This window comes from Schistocerca gregaria, chromosome 2, assembly GCF_023897955.1.
Source record: "Schistocerca gregaria isolate iqSchGreg1 chromosome 2, iqSchGreg1.2, whole genome shotgun sequence".
In the NCBI taxonomy this organism is placed as follows: domain Eukaryota; kingdom Metazoa; phylum Arthropoda; class Insecta; order Orthoptera; family Acrididae; genus Schistocerca; species Schistocerca gregaria.
The window spans coordinates 336,328,937-336,351,293 of NC_064921.1; positions in this window are offsets into that span (position 1 = coordinate 336,328,937).

Below are 22,357 nucleotides of genomic sequence, written 5' to 3' on the forward strand. Positions count from 1 at the left end.
GGCCCATCAGTGATCTCGTTATCCACAGTGTGCTCCATACAAGAGGAAAGAACCTGAATATAGAGAGTGTACTAATATCAATCTTCATTAATGAATTTTACTGTCCAAAACAGTTTGAGTGCAGTGGGATGATTTTTATAACGATACCGTAGACGTTATTGTAAATTATTTGATGTTGCCAGATGATAGATTGGCCGACATTGGAGGTGAATAAAGTTTAATTTCAGCAGCATCTCCCAGTGGCCCTTACGTATTTACTCGAAAGTTTGCTGGAAATGAACTTGCTTTATTCTATGTGTATTCAGGCAATGTTACTTATGATAAATAAAAAGAATTATATTCTAGGGATTTCGTGAGGTTGTTGACTGTGCATCTTTTGCTTAAATACAGGTCGAGTATTCGTATGGTGTAACAGGAGAATAAGCACGTCTTTAATTTTTTTAACGTGTAAAACTCTGATAATTTCCTGGAAAATAGTTGATGTCTTGAACATAAAATGTTTTTACAAATTTAGAGGTCACTTAAACTGCGCTTGGGCATCAAGAAGTTCACTGATGAAGAGTTTTCCGCCTGCAGGATACCATAGATCAAGAAAGTCATTTCGTACCTTCAGACAAAGTAAGCCCAACAAAGGATTTTGAGATTTATAAAATGAAGACCAACTGGGAGACGAATCGAGCTTAATGGCTCAGGAGAACCTCTTTATACAAGCCCTAGATCTCATAAAAGTCCTTCATACAGCGAATAATGGAGTCGTTGTGGCTTACATTAAGGGAGGGAGGCTGCAAGCGGCTCGCCACGAACCCGTCTGCTCCTCTCGCTCTTCCCTCCCCAACCCCCCCCCCCCCCCCTCATGCCACCCTATAGCCCCGTGCCCCGCTAAAGGAACCACAATTTACTCCACATTACCTGGAAACAGTTTTCTCAGCGTGTTATGCTGGCTGGTGTGTCAGTCGACGTTTCGCAAACCCAAATGTGAGAAAGGTAGCACAACCAGCAACCACATTCGGGAACGTCGTTCGAATGTTGAATCCACATGTTGCAGCATGGCAACCTTTCTTCTGAAAGTACCATTACGAAATTTAAATACTCCAGTATAATTTACTTTTTTACAAGTGATGTAAAATACTTCTCTAAATTCTATTCTAGCGTGACCTCACTAGCGATATTTCATGGTAGACCTAAAGAGATTGATTAATTTCGAGTGCTGGGAATACTTACTAACTTTTTTCTTAACTTTGAAAAGAGATATCCATCGTTGCGAGATGCTCTTACAACCTCGCTTACTGCCTTTACTTACTTGCGTACAAAGGAAAAATTCTGAAACGTTATTAAAGGCGTCCCTCAGGGTTCAATATTAGATCCCATACTCTTATGATTTTATGTGCGTGATCTCTCGTTTTGTCCTACTACAGATACCACATGTACGCCGATGACCTTCAGTTCTATATGCACTGATCAGCCAGAACATCATGACCATATGCCTAATAGCCAGTATGTCCACTGGATAACAGTAGCGACGTGTTGTGCCATGGGCGCAATGAGGCATTGGTAGCTCGCTGGAGGCAGTTGGTTCCATATCTGCCCATGCAAGTCACATAAAACCCGTAAATTTCTTAGAGTGGGGTGTTGAGCTCTGATGCAATGGTCAAACACGTCCCACATGTGTTCTAGCGGGTCTAGATCTGGCACGTTGGAGGGTCAGCACATCAACTGGAACTCGCTACTGTGTTCCACGAACCACTCCATCACACTCCTGACCTTGTGACGTGACGCATTATCTTGTTGAAAAATACCACTGCCGTCCAGAAACACGATCGTTCGATGCTCTTTGCCCATCAAAGTGCCTTGTGCGAACTCCATTGTACACATGGATGCCCAAGTAAATGTTCCCCAGAGGACAATATAGCCGCCACCACCCTGTCTCCGTCCTGAAATACAGGTATCAAGGAGTTGTTTCCCTGGAAGATGATGGATTCGCGTCCTCCCATCGCCATGTTGAAGAAGGTACTGGGACTTATCAGACCATTGAACGCTCTGCACGGATGCGACCATCATGATGCTGTAAGCAGAACCTGGATTCATGCGAAAAAATGACGTTTTGCCATTTGTGCACCCAGGTTCGTCGTTGAGTACACCATCGCATGCGCTCATGTCTGTGATGCAGCGTCAAGAGTAATCGCAGCCATTGTCTCCGAGCTGATAGTCCATACTGCTGCAAAACATCATCGAACTGTTTGTGCAGATGGTTGTTGTCTCGGAAACGTCCCGATCTGTTGACTCAGGGATCGATACGTGGCTGCCATGGGGATAAGATGCCTGTCATTTCGACTGCTAGTGATACGAGGCCGTTGGTATCCAGCACGGCGTTCTCTTTTACGCTCTTGAACCCACCGATTCCACATTCTGTTAACAGTCATTGGATCTCGACCAACGCGAGCAGTAATGTCGTGATACAATAAACCGCGATTGTGATAGCCTACAATCCGACCTTTATCAAAGTCGGAAACGTGATGGTACGCATTTCTCCTCTTTACATTAGGCATCACAACAACTTTTCACCAGACAATGGCGGTCAACTGCTGATTGTGTATGAGAAATCAGTTGGAAACTTTCCTCACGTCAGCACGTTGTTCGTTTCGCTACCGGCACCAACCTTGTGTGAATGCTCTGAAAAACTAATAATTTGCACATCACAGCATCTTCTTCCTGTCCGTTAAATTTCGCGTCCGCAGCACGTCATCTTCGTGGTGTAGCAATTTTAATGGCCAGTAGCGTATATTCCCTAAAAATACAGTGCAAAGGGAGTGGGTAATTCATTGCAAGCGAGCGGATAAAATCAATGTGAACAATGCAGGAGTCCACTCTATTCATTTCCTTCTTACGAGCGTGATTTAAAGAAGGAGCTCCTTGGATTGCAGACAGAAAAGAAACTGGGAACAAATGCAGTTCCATCACAGCATTTACCAAATTGGCATGGAGATCACGTACAACTGAAAACAACATTGAATCTGTCGACGAGTTATGGAAGCTAAATATACCGCCATTTATTGTTGAAGTGATTAAACTAAGTTACAGTGTTAATTTCGTTAACTTAAATCTTCTCAAATGGCATTTATTTTATGCGTGGAAACGAAGTTACTGTCCCTCACATATTATTAATAAAACAAAGAGCATGAACCAAACAATTAACCTACTTGTTTATTATTCCTCCAGGCTGTACGTGAGCGGACTCTACGCTATGAAAAAAGAGATCTGCGGAAGAGAACAGATGGAACCTTGGAATCTGTATTCCCAAAGAAGAGGAGAATGGATCAAGTAAGAAATACAGTGTCCATCTGTAAACTCACTGATTTATGTCTTCAGGATAGAGAAATCGAAAGACTGAATAAAGAAATATAAGTTTTTAAGAAGAAAAGTGCAGTGTTAGAACTGACCCTAAAAGAACGTGATGTAGCGATGAAAAGGGTCAAAGCTGTCAGTGCGTGTTGGTATAAAAGAGAAAATTAAGTACAAATGTGAAAGAAAGTGAGATAAGGAACAGAGTAGAAAACGTGTTGTCGAATTGTTTCATTCCGGGACAAATTCGCTGTTTGTTACATGGCAACATAGGGATTAAATGGAATTCCCAGGATATTGCTAATGCACTAACTTGCTCTGGTGTACAGGGTGGCAACAATAGGAATTGTTCAAATATATTCAACAAAATTTGAACTTGATCTGAACCAGCAAAGGCTGCTTACACTTCTTCAGCTCTCCTGCTTCGTGCCACATTGACATATGTGTGAATAAAATGGCAAAGAGTCTCTCTAAAACCACCTCAGTTCAGAAACACTCTCAGTGTCACAGTGCCACCTGCCCATACAGGGCACCACACTTAAGCACCGTCACAGAGGAAGTTTCTAGGCAAATTAGAGCGAAATTTCGAAATTTTACATCACAGTAGGAAACAATTACCGTCTTTCAAAGAACTGATCCCTTGTGTTGTGCACTGCACTTATATTCTGTAGTGAACAGCAGCACTGGCAAATTAGTTCTGAAGGTAGGGTGTTGGATTAGAACTCCAGATTTGGAGACTCACTAGTGGAAGAAGGTCTACTTGTTATTTGATTATTTTCAGAACTGGGTCTGCACGGTATTGTATAGATTTCTTTTTTATTTTGGTTCGTCAGCCTTCTGACTAATTTGATGCAGCCTGCTACGAATTCCTCTCCTGTGTCAAACTCTTCACCTCAGAGCAGCACTTGCAACTTACGTCCTCAGTTATATGCTGGATGTATTCCAATCTCTGTCTTCCTCTACAGTTTCTGTCATCTACAGCTCTGTGCTTGGCGAGCAAACAGTAGAAATATAACTGCGTAGGCTTCCGCGGCCAGAGTCAGTCGACATAAAAGTTTTATGGGTTTGGTACCGCGTCATAGTGTAAGAAATTACTGTTGCTGGAGAAAAACCAACGTTTCGGCCACGATTGCAGCGGCCTTCTTCTGGGTCTAACATTATGACGCGGTACCTAAACCAGAAAACTTTTATGTCGACTAAATAGTAAAAAATGCATGTGGCACGACGAAGCTTCCTCTGATACCTTGGAAGCCATTCCCTCATGTCTTATAAGATGTCCTGTCATCACACCCCTTCTCCTTATCAGTGTTTTCCACATATTCCTTTTCACACCGATTCTGCGCAGAATCTTTCCTTCCTTTATCAGTTCACCTAAGGTTCGGCGTTCGACTGTAGCACAACATCTCAAATGCTTCGATTCTCTTCTGTTCCGGTTTTCCTACAGTCCATGTTTTACTGCCGTGGTCTAGGGGTAGCGTCTTTCGGTCCCGGGTTCGATCCCCGCCACTGCCTAAATTTTGATAAATTGGCGGCCGAAGACTTCCGGCATAAGAAGTCAGCCTCATTCTGCCAACGGCCTTGTCAAAGAGGCCGGAGGAGCGGATAGAGGTTCAGGGCACTCTTTTGACCTAGGGGTGGGAAATTACCTCTAAAGGCGGAAGAATCAGCAATGATCAACGACATGAGGATGCAGACGGCAATGGAAACCACGGCATTAAAGACACGTAACGTGTATCTACAGGACATGTGGCCTGTAATTGAAGAAGTGTCATGATGATCCTTCCATTGGCAAAAGATTCCGGAATAGTCTCCCATACGGATCTCCGGGAGGGGGCTGCCAAGGGGGAGGTTACCATGAGAAAAAGATTGAATAATCAACGAAAGGATAACGTTCTACGAATCGAGGCGTGGAATGTCAGAAGCTAGAACGTGGTAGGGAAACTAGAAAATCAGAAAAGGAAAATGCAAAGGCTCAATCTAGATATAGTAGGGATCAGTGAAGTGAAGTGGAAGGAAGACAAGGATTTCTGGTCAGATGAGTATCGGGTAATATCAACAGCAGCAGAAAATGGTATAACAGGTGTAGGATTCATTATGAATAGGAAGATAGGGCAGAGGGTGTGTTACTGTGAACAGTTCAGTGACAGGGTTGTTCTAATCAGAATCGACAGCAGACCAACACCGACAACGATAGTTAAGGTATACATGCCGACGTCGCAAGCTGAAGATGAACAGATAGAGAAAGTGTATGACGATATTGAAAGGGTAATGCAGTACGTAAAGGGGGACGAAAATCTAATAGTCATGGGCGACTGGAATGCAGTTGTAGGGGAAGGAGTAGAAGAAAAGGTTACTGGAGAATATGGGCGTGGGACAAGGAATGAAAGAGGAGAAAGACTAATTGAGTTCTGTAACAAGTTTCAGCTAGTAATAGCGAATACCTTGTTTAAGACTCAGAAGAGGAGGAGGTATACTTGGAAAAGGCTAGAAGATAGGGTACGATTTCAATTAGATTACATCATGGTCAGACAGAGATTCCGAAATCAGATACTGGATTGTAAGGCGTACCCAGGATGAGATATAGACTCAGATCACAATATAGTAGTGATGAAGAGTAGGCTGAAGTTCAAGACATTAGTCAGGAAGAATCAATACGCAAAGAAGTGGGATAAGGAATGACGAGATACGTTTGAAGTTCTCTAACGCTATAGATACAGCAATAAGGAATAGCGCAGTAGGCAGCACAGTTGAAGAGGAATGGACATCTCTAAAAAGGGCCATCACAGAAGTTGGGAAGGAAAACATAGGTACAAAGAAGGTAGCTGCGAAGAAACCATGGGTAACAGAAGAAATACTTCAGTTGATTGATGAAAGGAGGAAGTACAAACGTGTTCCGGCAAAATCAGGAATATACAGAAATACAAGTCGCTGAGAAATGAAATAAATAGGAAGTGCAGGGAAGCTAAGACGAAATGGCTGCAGGAAAAATGTGTAGACATCGAGAAGGATATGATTGTCGCAAGGACAGACTCAGCATACAGGAAAGTCAAAACAACCTTTGGTGACATTAAAAGCAACGGTTGTAACATTAAGAGTGCAACGGGGATTCCACTGTTAAATGCAGAGGAGAGAGCAGATAGGTGGAAAGAATACATTGAAAGCATCTATGACGGTGAAGATTTGTCTGATGTGATAGAAGAAGAAACAGGAGTCGATTTAGAAGAGATAGGGGATCCAGTATTACAATCGGAATTTCAAAGAACTTTGGTGGACTTACGGTCAAATAAGGCAGAAGGGGTAGATAACATTCCATCAGAATTTCTAAAATCATTAGGGGAAGTGGCAACAAAACGACTACTCACGTTGCTGTGTAGAATATATGAGTCTGGCGACATACCACCTGACTTTCGGAAAAGCATCATCCACACAATTCCGAAGACGGCAAGAGCTGACAAGTGCAAGAATTGTCGCGCTATCAGCTTAACAGCTCATGCATCGAAGCTGCTTACAAGAATAATATACAGAATAATGGAAAAGAAAATTGAGAATGCGCTAATTGACGATCAGTTTGGCTTTAGGAAAAGTAAAGGGACGAGAGAGGCAATTCTGACGTTACGGCTAGTAATGGAAGCAAGGCTCAAGAAAAATCAAGACGTGGTGCTATAGACGAATGTTGAAAATTAGGTGGACTGATAAGATAAGGAATAAGGAGGTGCTACGCAGAATCGGAGAGGAAAGTAATATGTGGAAAACACTGACAAGGAGAAGGGACGGGATGATAGGACATCTGCTAAGACATGAGGGAATGACTTCCATGGTACTAGAGGGAGCTGTAGAGGGCAAAAAGTGTAGAGCAAGACAGAGATTGCAATACGTCAAGCAAATAATTGAGGACGTAGGTTGCAAGTGCTAATCTGAGATGAAGATGTTAGCACAGGAAAGGAATTCGTGGCAGGCCGCATCAAACCAGTCAGTAGACTGACGGACAAAATACATATATATATATATATATATATATATATATATATATATATATATATATATATATATATATATATATTACTCCAGACATACATTCTCAGATATTTCTTCCTCAAATTAAGGCCCATGTACACTCTCTTGGAGAGTAATTTCATTTATACCATTGCTAGTCTTCTTTTATTGTCCTCCTTGCTCTGTCCATCATTGGTTATTTTACGGCCTAGGTAGCAGAATTCCTAAACTTCACCTACTTCGTGACCAACAACCTTGATGTTAAGTATGTCGCCGTTCTGATTTTGATACTTCTCGTTACTCTGGTTTTTCTTCGATTTCCTCTCGGCAGATTGATCATTCCATTCAGCAGATCATCTAATTCTTGTTCACTATTACTCAGGATAGCAATGTCATCAGCGAATTGTATCATTGATGTCCTTTCAACTTGAATTTTAATTCCACGCATGAACCTTTCTTTATTTCCATAATTGCTTCTTCGAAGTACGGATTGAACAGTGGGGGCGAAAGACTGCATCCTCGGACTTGTCAACTCTTGCAGTCTTTGGAACTGTGTGGATGATATTTATCCGAAAGTCAGATGATATGTAGCTCATATGCTTTTCCATTCTTCTGTATATTATTCTTGTAAGCAGCTTCGATGCATGAGCTGGTAAGCTGATTGTGCGAAAATTCTCGCACTTGTCAACTCTTGCAGTCTTTGGAACTGTGTGGATGATGCTTTTCCGAAAGTCAGGTGGTATGTCGCCAGACTCATATATTCTACACACCAACGCGAATAGTCGATTCTTTGCCACTTCCCCCAATGATTTTAGAAATTCTGATGGAACGTTATCTATCTCTTCTGCCTTATTTGATCTTAAGTCCTCCAAAGCTCTTCTATATTCTGATTCTAAAACTGTATCCTCTATCTCTTCTAAATCGACTCCTGTTTCTTTCTCTCTCACAGCTTCTTCCTCATAGAGGCTTTCAACGTATTCTTTCCATCCATCCTCTCTCCCCTCTGCTTTTCACAGTGGAATTGCCGTTGCACTCTTAATGTTACCACCCTTGGTCTTAATGTCATCGAAGGTTGTTTTGACTTTCCTGTATGTTGTGTCTGTCATTCTGACAATCATTTCTTTTTCGTTTCCTTCACTTTTTCATGCAGCCATTTCGTCTTAGCTTCCCTCCACATTCTATTTATTTCAATCCTCGGCGACTTGTATTTATGTATTTATGATCCCCTGCTATACCCACAGGGCAGGACAGATAGTTTGATTTGTGGAAAGGGGCCAAATTAAGTGGCTGTCAGTTGCACTCCAGCATACTAATTTATTCATTTGACAAACATTACAAGAGTAAAGAAAACATTTAAAACAGAACACTCCAAACATTACATTTAGAACTTAATTCCCGACTAAATGCACCATTCAATCTCACGCTTCAAGGGCGAAAAAACTTTAATTGAAAACCAGCTGAAGGCCAATCACTTCAGAGTCAATAACAAGAAGTTGAATTTTAAAAGGCAGAAGGCCTCATCTTAAAACATTTCTCTAAAAGAGGCTGAAGGCCCAAACAATCTCACGCCTTAAGGGCACAACAACTTTAATTTATAATCGGCTAGAAGCCATACATAAACAAACAACAAGAACAAATAAGAAAAGGCAGCACATCAAACGGAGCTCAGAAGTTTCCAAGGGTCGGCCTGGAATGCAAACACTAACGCTCGCTTAGGTGCGACAGGCAGTCGGCCCAACAATTCCACCCAACCGATAGACAGTCAACGGACCAAGCGACAGGATAACTTCCGCTCCACTCGACCAGCACACAACAGGGAGCTCAATGGAACAACAGAAAGGTAACGGCTCCCACAACGAATTACACATTCAGCTGTCAAACTACACGGTGTGCTGGACAGCCACAGCAAAAAATGGTTCAAATGGCTCTGAGCACTATGGGACTTAACATCTATGGTCAGCAGTCCCCTAGAACTTAGAGCTACTTAAACCTAACTAACCTAAGGACACCACACAACATCCAGTCATCACGAGGCAGAGAAAATCCCTGACCCCGCCGGGAATCGAACCCGGGAACCCAGGCGTGGGAAGCGACAACGCGACCGCACGACCACAGCCACAACATGACGAGGAAGATAGACTGCTTGAATTTACGTTAATGGCCAGAGTAGGTAATCGGAACTTCAGCGGCCACAAGGCGGAAGATTACGCTGGTGCAGTTCAATTCAGAAATAATCAAGTTAAGTTAAACTCCACAGGAGGGCAGCTAGAATTTTTCCAACTTGAAAACATACACTGCTGCTCGCGGGAACGTCCCAACAGCCCACAACGAAATTCAAACGACACATTGTGAACGGTTGGGACTTGCTGGTAGATTAAGTAAAGACTCAACTTTGGTGTCCGGGATCGTTGAGCCACGGACCTCCTAGCAATGGGGAGAGCACCTCACCCTACGACCGCGCGTGGACACCGCCAACAAGCCCAGCCAGACACACGCTACACGGAGACTTCCCCCACGCCAACGACCAACTGCTCGCATACGGCACAGCGAGAAACTATAAGCGTGAAGTCAAAGACAGCGCATGGGTGTGAATATTGATACACGCTGCTGCTGCCAATCGCGGAGAGAGAGGATAGCAGCATAATCGAGATAACTGCGAGAAACTAATCACAGAATAGCAACCACGGTTTAATGCAAAGCATAACACGAGTCAGCCACGGCTCAGTATTCCTGGGTTTTCTCGGAACAATTTTGTACTTCCTCCTTTCATCGATCAAATGAAGTATTTCTTTTCTGACTCACGGTTTCTACACAGTTACGTTCTTTTTACTTATGTTTATCTTTCTAGTTTCTGTGATGGCCCTTTTTAGAGACGTCCATTCCTCTCTAACTGTACTGCATACTGAGCTATTTCTTATTGATGAATCTACAGCCTTAGAGAACTTCAAGAATATCTCGCCATTCTTTAGTACTTCTGTATTCCACTTCTTTGCCTGTTGATTCTTCTGGACTAATGCCTTAAACTTCGGCCTACTCTTCATAGCTACTATATTGTGCTCCTGGGTATGCCACGCAATCCAGTATCTGATTCGGAATCTCTGCCACACCATGATGTAAGCTAATTGAAACCTTCCCATATCACCCTGCCTTTTACATGTATACCTTTTTCTCTTGTGATTCTTGAACAGAGTATTCGCTATTACTAGCGGAAATTTGCTACAGAACTCAGTTAGTCTTTCTTCCCTCTCATTCATTTCCCCAAGCCCATATTTTCCTGTAACCTTTTCTTCTTTTCTGCTACTGCATTCCAGTTCCCCGTGATAGATTCAAATGGCTCTGAGCACTATGGGACTTAACATCTGAGGTCATCAGTCCCCTAGAGCTTAGAACTACGTAAACCTAACTAACCTAAGGACATCACACACCTCCATGCCCGAGGCCGGATTCGAACATGCGCGGTTCCAGACCGAAGCGCCTAGAACCGCTCGGCCACACCGGCCGGCGACTATTAGATTTTAATCTCACTTTCGGTACTGTAATAACCCTTCAGAATCTTGTTATACTTTCTCTGTCTCTTATCTTCAGCTTGCGACTTCGGCATTTATACCTAAACCAACGTTGTTGTGCTTTTTGGCTGTCGATTCTGATAAGAATAACCCTATCACTTAACTGTTCACTCTCTACCCTAGGTTCCTTTTCATAACGAATCCTACTCCCGTTGTACCATTTTCTGCTTCTGTTGATATTACCCTATGCTCATCCGACCAGAAATCCTTTCTTTCCATTTCACTTCACTGATCCCTACTAATTCCATTTTGAGGCTTTGTATTTCCCTTTTCAGATTTTCAAGTTTCCCTACCACGTTGCAGCTTCTGACATTCCGAGCCCTGAAACGTAGAACGTTATCCTTTCGTTGATTATTCAATCTTTTTCTCATGGTCACCTCTTCCTTGGCAGTCACTTCCCGGAGATCCGAATGGGGACTATTCCGGAATCTTTTGCCAATGGAGAAATCATCATGACACTTTTTCAATTACAGGCCGCATGTCACGCAATGTTAATGCAGTGGTTTCCATTGCCTTTTACATCCTCATGCCGTTAATCAGTGCTGATTCTTTCGCCCTTAGAGGAAGTTTCCTACCCCTAGGACAAGAGAGTGCCTTGAACTTCTGTCCGCTCATCCGCCCTCTTCGACTAAGCCGTTGGCAGAATGAAGGTGACTTCGTATGCCGGAATCTTCGGCCGCCATCTACATCTACATTTATACTATGCAAGCCACCCAACGGTGTGTGGCGGAGTGCACTTTACGTGCTACTGTCATTACTTCCCTTTCCTGTTCCAGTCGCGTATGGTTCGCGGGAAAAATGACTGCCGGAAAGCCTCCGTGCGCGCTCGAATCTCTCTAATTTTACATTCGTGATCTCCTCGGGAGGTATAAGTAGGATGAAGCAATATATTCGATACGCACTCTCTCGAAACCTGGACAGCAAGCTACATCGCGATGCAGAGCGCCTCTCTTGCAGAGTCTGAAACTTGTGCTTGCTAAACATCTCCGTAACGCTATCACGCTTACCAAATAACCCTGTGACGAAACGCGCCGCTCTTCTTTGGATCTTCCCTGTCTCCTCTGTCAACCCGACCTGGTACGGATCCCACACTCATGAGTAATACTCAAGTATAGGTCGAACGAGTGTTTTGTAAGCCACCTCCTTTGTTGATGGGCTACATTTTCTAAAGAATCTCCCAACGAATCTGTCACCCGCCTTACCAACAATTAATTTTATATGATCATTCCACTTTAAATCATTCATTACGCATACTCCCAGATATTTTACAGAAGTATCTGCTACCAGTGTTTGCTACGCTATCATATAATCATGCAATAAAGGATCCTTCTTTCTATGTATTCGCAATACATTACATTTGTCTATGTTAAGTGTTAGTTGCCACTCCCTGCACCAAGTGCCTATCCGCTGCAGATCTTCCTGCATTTTGCTGAAGTTTTTTCATGCTGCAAATTCTTTGTGTACTACAGCATCATCCGCGAAAAGCCGCATGGAACTTCCGACACTATCTACTAGGTCATTTATATATATTGTGAACAGCAATGGTCCCATAACATCCCCCTGTGGCACGACAGACGTTACTTTAACGTCTGTAGACGTCTCTCCATTGAGAACAACAGGCAGTGCCCTGTTTGCTAAACACTCTTCAATCCAGCCACACAGCTGGTCTGATATTCCGTAGGCTCTTACTTTGTTTATTAGGCGACAGTGGGGAACTGTATCGAACGCCTTCCGGAAATCAAGGAAAGTGGCATCTGCTTGGGAGCCTGTATCTAATATTTTCTGGGTCTCATAAACAAGTAAAGCGAGTTGGGTCTCACACGATCGCTGTTTCCAGAATCCATGATGACTCCTACAGAGTAGATTCTGGGTTGCCAGAAATGACATGATACGCGATCAAAAAACACGTTCTAAAATTCTACAACAGATCGATGTCAGACATATAGGCCTATGGTTTTGCGCATCTGCTCGACGACCCTTCTTGAAAACTGGAACTACCTGTGCTCTTTTTCAATCATTTTGAACCTTCCGTTCCTCTAGAGACTTCGGTACACAGCTGTTAGAAGGGGGGGGGGGGGGAGGACAATTCTTTCGCGTACTCTGTGTAGAATCGAACGGTACCTCGTCAGGTCCAGTGGACTTTCCTCTGTTGAGTGGGAGGGGGGGGGGAGGGCAATTCTTTCGCGTACTCTGTGTAGAATCGAACGGTACCTCGTCAGGTCCAGTGGACTTTCCTCTGTTGAGTGATTTTAGTTGCTTTGTTGCTTTTCTATTCCCTGGACACTTATTACTATGTCAGCCATTTTTTCATTCGTGCTAGGATTTAGAGAAGGAGCTGCAGTACGGTCTTCCTCTGTGAAACTGCATTGGAAAAAAGGTGTTTAGTATTTCAGCTTTACGCGTGTCATCTTCTGTTTCAATGCCATTATCAACCCAGAGTGTCTGGATATGCTGTTTCTACCCACTTACTGATTTAACGTAAGACTATAACCCCCCCCTGCGTTTAAATTTGCAGCGAAGCTCCCTTTGTTTTCGCAGTAGTTTCCTAACTTTGTTGTTGAACCACGGTGGGTTTATCCCGTCCCTCACAGGTTTACTCGGCACGTACCTGTCTAAAATGCATTTTACGATTGCCTTGAAATTTTTTCATAAACACTCAACATTGTCAGTGTCGGAATAGAAATTTTCGATTTGCTCTGTTAGGTAGTCTGAAATCTGCCTCCTATTACTCTTGCAAAACTGATGAACCTTCCTCCCTTTTTCTATATTCCTATTTACTTCCATATTCAGGGATGCTGCAACGGCCTTATGGTCACTGATTACCTGTTCTGCACTTACAGAGTCGAAAAGTTCGGGTCTGTTTGTTATCAGTAGGTCCAAGATTTTATCTCCACGAGTCGGTTCTCTGTTTAATTGCTCGAGGTAATTTTCGGATAGTGCACTCAGTATAATGTCACTCGATGCTCTCTCCCTACCACCCGTCCTAAACATCTGAGTGTCCCAGTCTATATCTGGTAAATTGAAAATTACACGTAAGACTATAGGATGCTGAGGAAATTTATGTGAAATGTATTACAGATTTTTCTCTCCGTTGTTCTGCCACTAATGCTGCTGAGTCGGGAGGTCGGTAAAAGGAGCCAATTATTAACCTAGCTCGGTTGTTGAGTGTAACCTCCACCCATAATAATTCACAGGAACTATCCACTTCTACTTCACTACAGGATAAACTACTACTAACGAACACGCCACCACTGGTTGCATGCAATCTATCCTTTCTAAACACCGTCTGTAACTTTGTCAAAATTTCGACAGAATTTATCTCTGGCTCTAGCCAGCTTTCTGTACCTATAACGATTTCAGCTTCGGTGCTTTCTATCAGCGCTTTAAGTTCCGGTACTTTACCAACGCAGCTTCGACAGTTTACAATTACAATACCGACTGCTGCTTTGTCCCCGCATGTCCTGATTTTGCCCCGCATCCTTTGAGGCTGTTGCCACATTTTGTACTTGCCCGAGGCCATCTAAGCTAAAGAACCACCCAGTCCACGCCACTCAACCCCTGCTACCCGTGTAGCCGCCTGCTGTGTATAGTGGATTCCTGACCTATCCAGCGGAACCTGAAACCCCACCACCCTATGGCGCAATTCGAGTAATCTGCAGACCACACAGTCGCAGAACCGTCTCAGCCTTTGATTCAGACCCTCCACTCGGCTCTGTAAGAAAGGTCCGCAGTCAGTCCTGTCGACGATGCTGCAGATGGTGAGATCTGCTTTCATGCCGTTAGCGAGACAGGCAGTCTTCAGCAGATCAGATAGCCGCCGGAAGCTAGAGAGGATTTTGTCCCATCCATAGCGACACACATCATTGGTGCCGACATGAGCGACCACCTGCAGATGGGGGCGCCAATGTTGATTCTTAATCAAAATGTAAGCATTGGTGGATTTCGAACCTGGGCCGTAGGACGTTTTGTTTACCAAGTAAAGGCTCCACTTTTTTATCTCATTTTGTTGGTTATTGTTCGTCATATTTGTACTGGGCGATCGTCCATGACGCTTGTTCAAGTGCATAGTTGACCCTTTAACTCAGTTTTCTTTATTACAGAGTGCACCTAACACGGCGACCCAACACGGTGAGTTACCGTGCCGGCGTACCTAGACCACCGTAGATCCGTCTAATTTATGAGTCTTTAGAAAGCAGTAAGAAACAGGTTTATGGGACTTATGTGAAATTGTTTGACACTAACACAGAAATGAGAGTAAAACGTTTTTATATACTTTTAAAGACGCATTTTGCCTTAAGCCTTTTTTTCTTACCACGAAACACGTGCTTCCACTGTTTCCGGCCTGTTGATAGGTTTGCTTCACATACAGTCACATAATTTAAGGTAACTTATACAAAACGTTTTCTACTGTATTCGAACCAAGAGTATGATTCACGTACATGTCATTGTACCACTGTCAAATTGCCGTTCGCTGTCACTATTTCTTTCCGAAAATGTGCATAGAATGAAAAGTACTCAAGGAAATTTTTGTCTTACTAGTATGCGAGACATGACGATGCTAACTCCGATTACGAAAGTTTTCTTCACCTTGAATGACGGAAACCAATTATTGTGGGACAGAGGAAGTGGAAAAGTGAATTATTAATTTTATTACACTTCTGTTGATTCTTTCTAATTCCAACTAGAATTCAGCAGTGAAGAGTGTACAATGTGAGGAACATCTGAGCTATGTGTCGTCAGTTGGATAAATCTCACAAGTACAGATTATAGTGTAGATAAATTCTTGGTATATATATTTGATGAGCACCACAGCATATTGTTTCCGTTTAACTCGTCACTTCGGACAAATAGGGGGTGGAGCTACATCACGAGTTCAGTGAATGCCTCTTCATCCATAACTTCATGTTGGAGCAGATGCAGAGAACACATACTCTGCTTATTATGCACAGACACTGACAGAGCGACAGTTTCTAAGACAACTTGGAAGGGGAAGGTGTATGCGTGAGGGCTTAATTTCTGCCGGAAAAGCGCCGGAACGGTGTTCCGGCACCTTATGGGATAATATTTTTGAACTCACTGGAGCAAGTCGACACCAGCGATTTAAAATCGTACACTTGTATTAAATCTAACAAACCGACGCAGCAGCAAACTACTGTTTGCAGGTGCCAGTAAACGTGGCAGTAGTTGAAGTACCATGGACACGTTCGCGTTCAAATTTTTACGTTATCTGTAATAATGAATATGAACTCAGATCGTCTCAGCTGTAGTACAATTCAGTAAGAACAACGCAAATGACATTTAAATCCTACTAAACATCCAACACAATGTCCCATGTACTAACTTTAAATGCTTTACGGGGTCAGAGATTTTCTCTGCCTCGTGATGGCTGCGTGTTGTGTGTTGTCCTTAGGTTTGTTAGGTTTTAGTAGTTCTAAGTTCTAGGAGACTGATGACTATAGATGTTAAGTCCCATAGTGCTCAGAGCCATTTTTTTTAAAAAATGCTTTATTCATTAATAATTGACAACAGACGTTGGTAGTAATTTTTCAACAACGGGGGCGGGTGGGGGGGGGGATGGGGGGAGGCAGGGGTCGAGACTCTAAATCTGTCATTCTCAATGTAAATCAATATAAATTGATTTATCGATTTTGAGACGCGTCAGGCCACAAGAACTAAAAATTCTAGGTGACACAATCAATTTATTATATTCCCTAGAATATATGATTATTACTGAATATTTATATTTGTTTTCTTACTGGAACTCTTAAAAGGTAAGCATGCCCGATGATTGCCTGCAACGAAAACCTTTCTGTATTACTAAGATGGTCATGGCTGTGATATATTTTTGAAGTTGACGAGCTGAAATTATGTCCTTTTGTGATTATATTTGACATGTTACAACAAAATGATCAGTAAGCTAGCAAATAAAGCAGCAAAATATTTAGGACACATGTTTTGTTCATACACTAACAACGTTTATTGATACTGAATATCGGAAGTCTAAAGTAGGAAATAAACAGAACTGAGAATACTGACGATTATAAACGAAAATTACCAGTGGTAAAGAGCCTTTGAATAATCTTACTCGAAAGTTAAAATGCAGAGAACAACTTCAAATGCGCAGAGGAGTGCACACCGTACCGCATATGGCATTCTGTGAAACAAAACAATGCGCCAAGAAGCGTTATGTTCCGTTATTGTTGATTACGTTAAGAAGACTAGACTGTGACGGAGAAACTCCTAGTAACATTGGACAAAAAGACTTCGAAGAAGGCAATAAAGGAAGTCGGCACGGTGCGCAAGAACTGCTTTTTCCATCATCTCTTAATCCGCGGAACAGCAGCGTGCTTATTGTTATGGAAAACAGAGCGACCTAAAAACGAATGAAGCCAGTATTCCCTAACCGAATGTCTGGTGTTTTGTTGTCTACAGAGAAGCCCCTGAGGATGCTTGTGGTCGTCAAAATTTTCCGCCGCTCGTGGTAGCAGCGTGGTCAGGGCGCCTTGGCACGGTTCGCGCGGCTTCCCTCGTCAGAGCTTCGAGTCCTCCCTGGGGTTTGTTGTTGTATTAGTAGTAGTAGTAGCGGTAGTTGTAGTACTAGTACCTTTATTCATCCGTAGATCTAGAACATGTGTGTGTGCTGTCCTTAGCGTAAGTTAGCTTAGGTTATCGGAAGTAGAGTGTAAGAATGGGGACTGATGACCTCAGCAGTTTGGTCCCACAGGAACTTGCCACCACCACCACAATTTGCCGTTAACATCTACGTCTACATCAATACTCCGCAAGCGAACCGACGATGTGCGACGGAGGGTACCTCTGATATCAATTAATTTCTCCCTCCCTGTTCCACTCACCAATGGCGCATAGGGAGAATGGTTGTAGGTAAGCATTTGTAGTAGGTGTCATTTCTCGAATTTTCTCGTTTCACAGCGTTGCAAACAAAAAGTCGATGGTAGGCTATGAAAACCTTGTTAACTCCATCTGTATGTGTAAACTCGTAATTCCGTAATCAAGTTCTCTAATTTGTCAATAACTTGGCTTTTGCTATACAGTTAGACATGTTGCTACTTGCAGTACCATTTTGTATTAGTTTTTCAGAAACTTTTTTGCCTCACCTGAAAAACTTAAGAAAATAGTGTTACGAGGTTTTCATTAGCGACCGTCGAAATCCAATAAATATACTGATGGCTAAACTAACAGTATTTGCCGTCGTGCTAACAATGCTAAACGTACAGTTCATTAAAATCGCTGATAACCATTGCTAGAAAGTGAGAGAGTTCTGTAATACATAAAAAGCGTTTTCCCACAATTCAGGAGGGGGCCAAGTATACTCTCTTAACCACGCCCCTCCTCCACCCCTTGCGCATGTTTACCGAGCAGCTACAGTGGAACTGAATGTTGCGGCTGACTGCAGTTGAAAACATGACGTCACAGTTACGAGGACCATTGAATTCTTCCTGTATGTCTCTAGCAGAACTAGGGAGCAAAGTGACAGTGTGGAAGCGACAGGCGGTAGTACTTGTTTATATTAAATGTTGTATTTTGATTGTAAGATATTATATCTCACAAACCTTAATTTCAGAACAGTATCTTGTAAACATTGATTTCTTATTGTAAATTTTTGCACAAGTTTGAAAAAAATTGAAACTTGTTGTAAGGTGTCAGGCAAATCCAACACCTTCCATGAAAACCGTGGCATGATAAGCAAATCCAGTAGTATGTCTCATAGCTCCAAATTAATCGTGACATTAAATTAATCAAAGTAATACGAGTAACGAGTGAGCGAATTGGATACCACAGACTAACATAAGAATGCCTAAATGCATGTCTTACCTTCCCACCGTGAGACCGACGCAGTTCCGAGGGGAGGAACGAGAACAGAAGCCGAGAGCAGAACCGTGTTAAGCTAGAAGGCCCTACGATAAGGGACGGACTGGACACCCACGTCGCCAGCCCACCGCTAAGATCACACCTCCTGCAGGTTTTAGCGTGAGACTTTTTCGCGTCTCTGTTACGTTGCAAACTTTAAAAACATTGCCCCACCACGCAAAGTATAACGTTTCTCATTGGATAGACAGAATTTTTGTAGGCGGAGCTTAAGTTCAACATTGAGACCCTGATTGGTCAGATGAAAACACAGCCAGATATTTTTTTAACCAATTTCGGTATATTGTAGTAAGGAGAAGTTAGAGGAGTTGCTTCCGAGATGGCGAGGTGAGCGGAGCTGTGCTGCCCGCTGCCGCCCTGACGCTACCTAAACACCGACAAGGTAATGAACGCACGGGTTGGCGCATTTTTGAGCGCATAAGGCTTCACTGAGAACTGCAGAAGTCTCATCTGTTACAGCCCCTTTTTGTGTAATAGTAGTGTCGATCGTCAATTAAAGCTCATGGTGTTCACATTTGCCACTTGAAGTAAAAATCTGAAACACGATGATTTTTCTGTTATATAGTTATCGAGAAGCCACATCAGCCATTGCAATTTACGACAAGTTAGATATGTAATTAAAGATAATTGAGGGTCACTGTAGACCATTTTGATAGTTTTCTCTTTTGTGAAACTTAATTTAAACCTAGATTATAGATGTGATATGGCATAGGTCATCCTTCGATCCATTGTAGAACTTGGAAACCCATTCAGGGAATATTCGTTCACAATTTTGTTGAACGCAGTTGGTTTTTACCATCCTGTATTAAAACACTTCCTTTTACCAATAGCGCAATTTATAAGCAATGTTTTGTGAGTAGAATAAAATTTCCAATGGTAAACTTAACTGCTTTTTCGGCGTTATTTTACCAGCTAACTAAAAATGGGAAAGCCTTGAACCCCTTCCACTAAATTTAGTTAGTATTAAGATTCTTTTACAGGGAGTGCAGTGAAGCTGACGCTGAAATCATTAAGTATTTGGTTAGATCATCGCTAGTCTCTCTGAACTCTTCTGACTTCTACATGCCATGTGTCGTCTGGCGTCTCCTTACCAGCAACAGGTCCCAGGTTAAAACTAGTCAATTCCCTAAAAAACACGCTCAGAGCGTCGTTGCGCGAAAGTGTTAGGGAGACACGATATAGAACAAACAGACACCACCATGAATGTTTAGATTGTGATATTTATTAAAGGGAGTAGAGCGGGGGGAGGGGGGGGGAGGCGGATAATGGTATGGTTAGAAACATATCCCCTATTAAATCTTGTTCTTTGATTATAAGGTAGTATGTCTCACAAAACTCAATTTGAGAATAGTGTTTTGTAAACATTGATTTCTCATTGTAAATTTTTGCACAAGTTTTTGAAATATGAAAACTTTTGATATTTATTGAAGCAGGGATTGATGGTATGGTTGAAGACGTGCGTTCTGGCACCTAAGATTTTGACCTCAACGGCAGTATAGGTTCACATAGACCCTGTATCTCTCTTCTCACCAAGGACAGCTTTTTGTGGGACTTTCGCCAGTAGTGCAGAAGCGTCATGTATCTCTTACAGGCAGATACAAATTGGTCATCCCTGTGCTTCCACTTGTAGCCTGATCACGTACGTTAGAACGCAGAATGTGAACCATGAAATATGAAACCAGATAACTAACTGACTTTCTCACAAGAGGAATGGAATTTGTCTCGGAGCCGCGGTAACTGCCGCTTCCCTGATACAGACATCATACGAACAATAAGAGTGATCCGGACTTAAGGCTCTCATATCACAAATATTTTATGTTTCTCATTGTTTTCAATCATGAGAGTGGAGTGTTCTTCTCAAAAACGTGTTCTACTGCCATTTTTGTTACTGTTGGCCCTTAACTCAAGAAGTGACTTTTCCGTAACGTATAGTAAGAGGTGGCATCTCTGGAGTTCCCATGTTTAAACCGAGATTTAAGACACAAATCATTTGAAATGTTTAATATAAATGACATTTAATTTTAGAATTACTTCTATGTTGTTTAAATACTCATTGTTGATCTTACTGCGATAAGTTAAGGCTGCAGGAATTTACTTTTTATCACACAAAATCACACATTTTGAACGGATTTTTAAATAGTACTCATAAACGTACTGCTAGAGAACTGAATCTTACATTGTGAGGAATTATAGTATCCCTGCAGGAAGTAAACTTTCACACAAGGCTAAATTCTTAATTACACATGAAAATTGCCCTTGATCGTAAAGAAAGTGTACAAAGTGACTTTCAGTGCTGGAGTCTACAGTTTTCTTTGTCACCAAGGAGAACATATTTGATTTTAACTTACACTTTAAGTACCTTATGGGAGAAACAGAGGACCCATTACAATTGTCCTCAAATTCTTCCTGTGAATGACCCTCCATTAACAGAACTGTTGTATAATCACTGGCTGTTGTAAAATCGTCGCCTATCCCGTCTCTTTCTTGATCTATATCATTGATATCTTCCTCCATCCACTGACTTAGGATCGTTAAATGGACACGTTCCTACGAGCACATTTCGCACTACACTGAAGAATTTACGAGGAGCGGTCTAGGAGACCACAAAATATGTCACTAATACGTCAGCAATAAACAAAGAAGGCGGTAATGCAACTGACAGCAAAACTTCGTCGACTTGCCGACGTAAGGGGGTTAGGGGAGTATACGGTTTCCTCTAGAAATAACCTAACAGACCAAGCTCGAAAATTTTCGCGCAGTCTTTGCTGCATGTTTGTGGCTAAATTTATAGACGCAGATTGTGGGGCTTCCATGAGCTATAATTATCTGGTTGCCGACCCTAGTATTCTATACAGGCCGCATCATTGTAGAGGCGAATGACTTAACGAACGGTGCATGGCTAGATGATCTCAGATTCCTTTCTGGTCTCAGATTTTCGGATACGCTGAGTGACGCCTATTTCCTGCCTTTCTCCCCTAATACCAGTGGGAATTCCTTACTCTGCATTAGATGTAGCGGGGAGAAATTCACACACATGTGTGGAGCGACACATTACGTATATAGTTTGTGGTCAGTCAGCCTACCCTTTGATTGTGATTATGATTGTTAAAACTGTTGCAGTTACGTACATACGCACCAATACCGCTACGTACTCAGGTAACATACGTACGAGTGACGTGCAGTAAATAGTAAAAGCAGGATGGTTTTATTCAGGATATCAATATATCATATTATTCCCCTCTCCTTTGGCTACAAAAAGCAGTTTTTTAAATATAACTCCAATGAATGTGACGGCCTTACCCAGCTTACTGAGAGGACCTGTTGGTCGAACTCGGAGCCAACGTCGTGCTGCTTGAAGAACCTGATGTCCTGCTTCCCCCGTGGAGCGTCCTTCATTCGGCCAAACAGGTGGAAGTGCGGATGCGCGGGATTCAGTCTGTAGGGTCGATAAGGATGAACAGTCCAATGAAGATACGTGAGCACCCCTTGGGTGTGAGGCCTTGATTTGTCATGGAGAAGAAGTTCATTTGCACTTTCTGGGTGATGGACACGGTGAAATCGTTTCTTCAGTT